This window comes from Cebus imitator, unplaced genomic scaffold (genome assembly GCF_001604975.1).
Source record: "Cebus imitator isolate Cc_AM_T3 unplaced genomic scaffold, Cebus_imitator-1.0 Scaffold215, whole genome shotgun sequence".
NCBI lineage: Eukaryota > Metazoa > Chordata > Mammalia > Primates > Cebidae > Cebus > Cebus imitator.
The window spans coordinates 2,205,609-2,211,608 of NW_016107530.1; the positions used below are offsets into that span (position 1 = coordinate 2,205,609).

Sequence of the window (6,000 nt, forward strand, 5' to 3'; positions counted from 1 at the left end):
CTGGGAGCCCGGGGAGGGAAGCAGGGCTGGTCCCCACCCGCCGCGCCCCGCCAGCAAGACGCACGGCGCCCCGATCCCGGCAGAGCCCTTTCCAGCGCCGCAGCCAGTTTACTTTTATTCCCTTTTCCCTTATTTTTTTTTATTATTATTTTTTCCCGCGCAAAGCGAGAGCCAGACTACCCGGGCGAGCCACGGCGAGGCCGCCATTTCTCGGTGAAATCGCAGCGGCGCGTCGGCACCGGGCGCCCCGGAAAGGGAACCGGAGGGGAGTGCCCGGCCCCGCACCCTCTTCCGCGCCGGCCCCGGGGCGCACGCCCGCCCGCGGTGTTCGGGTGTAGGCGCAGCAGCCCCCGGCCCTAGCCCCGCCGCCCGGCGTCCCCGGCCTGACCTTCCCCGGACTGCCCGCCCCCGAACCCGGGTCCCTTCCCTCCGCCCGGCTGCTCTGCGCCCCCTCCATTGTCAGCCCGGAGCCTCAGGCGCCCTGCCCCGGCACCCTCCGAGGCCCCCGAGCGGCCCTCCCCGGGCTCCCTCGGGCCCTGAGCAGCCCCCCACCCCTCGCCCAGTGCCCCTCAGCGGCCGGGTGCCTGTCTCCTCCCGCTCCTGCGCCCCAAACTCCGCATTCCCAGGAGCCCTCCGCTTCCTCCGGGTCCAGCCTCGCCCGGGGCCCGCCGCTGAGCCCAGCGTTCCTCCTCCTTCCCTCCCTCATTGCCCTCGATGCCCCCGGCCCCTCGCTGGCCGCAGGAATTTGACCACTTCTTTAGCAGACCCCCCTTTTTCTCCCAAAGAAGCAAGTTGGGCGGCTGGATTTACGAATTTGTTTTTGCAGGAGGTGGGTCGGCTATTGGAGGTGCGCCCGCAGGGGCTCGGGGGAGAGGCAGGGGTGGCTCTCCCTGGCCCCTGCACTGCCCCGGCGGCGCGTTTTGTTTCCAGACCCTGGAGCCCCCAAACAATAATGCCATAGCCATGGCGGGCTCACCTGGTGCTGCGCCACCTGCTCCGGGCGCCCGGTGCCCTCTGCGCGCCCCTCCCCGGGCGCAGGTTCGGCCCGCGCGGCGCCGGTGCCAGGCAGGACTCTTTGCCTTTCTTTGGGTTCTATCTGTGCGTGTCAATGGCGGCAAGCGGCAGTTCTCTGGGCCGCGGATAGTAGCGGGGGGGAGGAGGAGGAGGGAGAAGGGATTGCTCCTTCTCCACATAACCACCTCTAGGAGGAGTCGCTCAGCCTCATCCCCCGCCAGCCCAGGCTCCGCGACGGGTCCGGGGCTTTCGGTGGGGCTTGATGAGCTATTGTCCTTCAGGAGCATTAATGGTGAAACCGCGCGGCCTCCCCGTACTGGGCCGATCTGTGGGACGCAAGGAGGGCCACTTGCTAAGATGAGGCTTTCCCCAGAGCTGGGCACAGACGCTGTATGTTCACGATCCAGTCTCCTGTTAGCCGGATCCACCTTTGGTGGGAGAAGGTGGCATGGGCGTTCATCTGACAGCTCTAGGGACAGCCTTAGAAGGGGAAAGCGAAAAAATGCCACCTTCTATATTTTTATGTCCCTAAATAATAAGTACATTAACGTTTGTGTCCACCACTGGGAAGAGAGCATAGGGCAGCTACAGCCACAAGAACTGAGAATTTATATCCATGCCTGTAGGCTTTTTAGAAATTAAGACCGATTTAGAATCCAGTGTTGCATAATATTTGGAGAGGCAGATGTATGTTTTGGTGGATGAGACTGTGTGTATGGGCATAATTTTTAATTGGGTTGCTTTACAGGGTGTTAATTTGTAATATCCCAACGGGTATTTAGATGAGCGCACGGCTATTGTCTTCAGGACCAGTTTTTATCAGTTTCTAGAAAATGCATCTTTATGGGGGTGTGGTGGACACTATCCGGTGTGATAATGGGGATTAGCGGTTGCTGTGTTCCTACTGGAAGCCAGTCTCAGCTTTGTATTGTGAGATGTTGGCCAGGGCTCCATGGCTGGAGGGGAGTCAAAAGAACGTGTTTATTTCAGCGGGAAATGCTAACTTGCTGTGGACCATCCAGGTTTCCTCTGATTTCTCCTTCAGTCAAAGGATTGTGAGAGGCAACATTCTGATCTCTGCCAAAAAGAGAAACCGGTGAAAACAGAACTCTCCAGCCTTGGCCAAATGGATGATTTTTAAAGCTGTTACATTTGGTAACATTGTGTATATTTGCTGCTACAAACCCGTAGCTATTTAGGCAGCGAGGACTTTGGGGTGACTGAAAGCCTCCCAGTGTCTGAGTGGGAAGAACCCATGCCCATCACCCTCTGCGTCTCTACTAATCATGGTTATTGCTGGCATTTATAGATAGCGAGTTAGGTTTAGAACATGTGCGTTTTAAAGTGTGTTTGCTGAGAAATCAGCCATCTTTCTCTCTGACTTCCTCCAAATCATGCGTATATCATCAACATATAAATAAAACGCTATTTCAGTCTCATATGGCTTCTCAAACTCCTCTGGACTCAACAGTCTCTGTTTCCTGGGGCTTCCTTTACTCTTTTCCTATGCTTTTCACACCCTCTGTGTATGACCCCCTGTCCTTTGTCTTGGAAGGTATTTTCCAGGTCGGATATCCAGTCAGGATAGTCCCCTTTCCCCAAGATGTATATTTAAAGGATTTCACATGGTCCCTGGAGCATCCCATAATGACGTCCTTTCCCATTCCTAGAGAAAGGGACTATCTCTCTTCTTATACAGCCAGGTGTCTATTCTTCCCCAGAAATAACCTTCAGGCCAACATTCAAGAGAGTTCAGGAGTTTTCTATGAGTGCTTGAAAAATACCCGTACTCTGTCACCGCGTCAGCCAGGCTGACTGAAATATAGTTGAATAATTCATCAGTAGATATTAGATTCACATTCTCCCTGTAATTTCTCAATAAAAGTGGCATATGTGGTCATTTTTATGTGAATTTTATGAAACAATTCATCCTAGCATTTTGTTATGTGCTACCCTGAGAGAGGCCGAACCTAGGAAATTTACTGGTCAATATTCTCCCATTTCATACTGGTTGGTTTCTTCAGACAGATGATGCTGTCACAACTCAGAAAATCAAGGAGGATGTCAGCTTCATAATACTCTGGTTCTTAGAATAAAAGGGTCTTAGAATTCACCTAGTCCAAACCTTTGTCGTAGGAAGAAATCTGGTATTTGAATGGGGGAAGTGACTTAGCCATGGCCACTCAGGACGTTAGTGGGAGATCCTCCAATGCATGTCTAGATACCCAGTAAATGCAGCTTCCACAAATTCCAAACTTTTCAGGATGTATAGGGGACAAATATGCCACTTAATACGCAGATCTAATTGAATTATATATGTTCAATACTGAACATTTAACACATAAAAATTTAACACTGAGATAGTATCATATATTATATAAAATTAAAGTACATTTAAAATAGTCAACATGATCATAAGTTGATGAGAAATCTAGAATTCTGCAGTGGCTGTAGCTTGGGGAACCCAATTCCTGACAAGCTGAATAATAAAGGATGATAAGACCTTACACTTACTGAATGTTTACTATGAGCACTGTACTAAGCACTTTATCCTTACTAACTTACTTAACCCTTTCAACACTTGTATGGGGTAAGCACTGTTTTCTCCTTTTTACAGACTAACTGAGACAGGGAGTGGATGAGAAACATTCCCACTTATAGAGTCAGGAAGTGGCAGGTCCATGCCCTTAATCACTGTCTTAATCTGAAGGTGGAGAAGTGCATTTGCTTTAAGCAAAGGAATTTTGCCCTCAGTCACATGATCGAGTCTAAGGGGGGCCCCTCCCAATAAATGTCCTCAAGGAGTCAGCAAACAGCCTAATTACAGGAGGGTTGGTTGATTACAGTTGCACTGAAAACATTTTCTTAACCCTTGACCTGTATGTGTGCATAATATTATGAATACAGGTATTGATTGTGAGCTGGCTCCAGTACAACAAAGATGTCTTTAATAATTTTATTGAGATGCAGGATGAAGTGCTTCTCCATTTAGAGATGGGCATGTAGCATAATTTAGAGATGAAAAAAAATCAAAAGTATCATCATCCAACCAGATTTGTGTCCTATTGGGCTGCTAGTAATTTATCCACAAAATCATCTATTTCAAAAATAGCTTCACTGATTTGCCCCCAAAACCTTTTTCTTTTTCATGACCCAAATTTGTGGTGTTATATAAATTCAGTGAACTTTTATTTTCCATGATTAGTTATAAACTAGTTTATGATGCGTATTATAATTTGTGATCACCCTTCTAGGATCTTAGTAATTTCCTGACTTTGCCTCTTCCAGAAGTACTACATGCATGCAGATATGTATTTATGTCTGTATGTAAGTGTATGTGTAAGATTTGTAGAGCTGAATTAATTTTATTTGCAAATTTCAGATCTTCTTTGAAATAACCTGAGATTCCCTGGGAGTATCATAGAAACAGATGGAAATCACTGGTTTATGTACTTCTTTGGATGTAAGTTAGGAACTCTAGACACTGTATTAATTTTATCAAGGCACCAACTGGTATAACCTAAATGGCAACGTGGGAGCTTGAGGTTATGAATGCAGACAAAGCACCAGGCTAAACAGTATTCCACCACTGGAAAGAATAAACACAGCTTCCAAAATGTACCTTATAGCTAGGAAAATGCTAGGCAATTTGACACACAAATTTTTTTTTTTTTTAAACTGGAAACTTGTAAAGTCTTTCTGTTGTTATATTTTGAATAGTGAACATGATTGATGTGAAACTTCTATTTCCTTGATCACAACTGATGACTTTAGGATCTTAATCATGTGTGGAGGGGAAATAATGTCCTTAAAGAAAGGACACACAGGCAGTCATTAGGCCAACAAAGACTGCACTTAGAATTTCTCGCTAAAACGAATGTCTTGGTCTCCTAGCAAAAGAAACATTTTACTAGTCCTGGTTCTTAAAAACAATAACGAGCTATGTCTTTTTTGATACTAAGACCTGACCCTTTGGTTCCGGGAAAGGGGATTTGCTTGAGTGGGTATATGTGTGTATAGATGCATACTTAGGTATATACATTTATATATGAATCAAGAAATATTTGATGCATATGTTACATGTGTATACATTTATATATGAATCAAGAAATATTTGATGCATATGTTACATGTGTATACTTTGTAAAATGAGTAATGACTGAGATTCCAGTGTGCTGAGAGTAAGGGCTGGTTTGGATTTTAAAGGAATCTACTGAACATTTAGCATTTAACCGATGAACTATATTGTAAAAGAAAATGAAGTGTTTCAGGTTTTTAAGGCAAATACACTGTCAGCCCCAATTATGCAAAGTTGTGGTTAGGAAAATAAGGCACGTGGTGTCATTACGTTTAATGGAAACAGAGCCCAGAGCTAAGGGGAGTGTGCCAGTTGGTAACTTGCTCTGATTGGTAATGGAGTTCTCTGGGAGATCATCCTGTTACCTCCAGGCAGAGTTCTTTGCAACAATTGTGATGGGAAGTGGCAGCAAGCATCCAGAGAGTTTGGACTTTAGCATCTGTGTTGGCAGATCTGTGCAATGTGACCTCACACCTAAACAAAATTGCTCTTTACAGTTTAGGCCCAGTCTGGAGAATGGGGGCATTGATTTTTCAAATCCACAAATGCAGAATACCATAGTGAAACTATAATTTATTTATACAAGTGGTGTGTTTTTACAAAGGCCATCTGTCAGTTGACTCTCTGATCTAAAACAAATCTGTTTGTTCCCCCAGAAGAAATAACATGTCTGTTGAAAAAAGATTTATGGACGACATGCTGCCCAATCCATGAGCCATTGGTATAATAGTAACTATTTATGATATATTTACTTCTAAAGGAGTGTTGTGAGTGGAAACTATTACTTGTAAAGTATGGTAATTAATTTTTCATTACCTCAAAGCCAAGAAATGGAGCCCACTTGCATTTATTAAGATTGCTGCATGAGAAACGTGTTTCTTCTGGGGAAAAAAAATCCAACTAAAGCA

The 6,000-nt window shown here is 45.8% G+C and overlaps 1 protein-coding gene across 1 annotated transcript in view; it reads right to left on the reverse strand.

The window, feature by feature from the left end:
• LOC108318111 (core histone macro-H2A.2) overlaps positions 1 to 1,143 on the reverse strand; it is a 58,573-nt gene extending 57,430 nt beyond the window's left edge. The window contains exon 1 of the mRNA XM_017548887.2: positions 977 to 1,143. The gene's annotated coding sequence lies outside the window, so the exon portion shown is untranslated. The remainder of the gene's footprint in view (positions 1 to 976) is intronic.
• Positions 1,144 to 6,000: the final 4,857 nt, after the last annotated feature.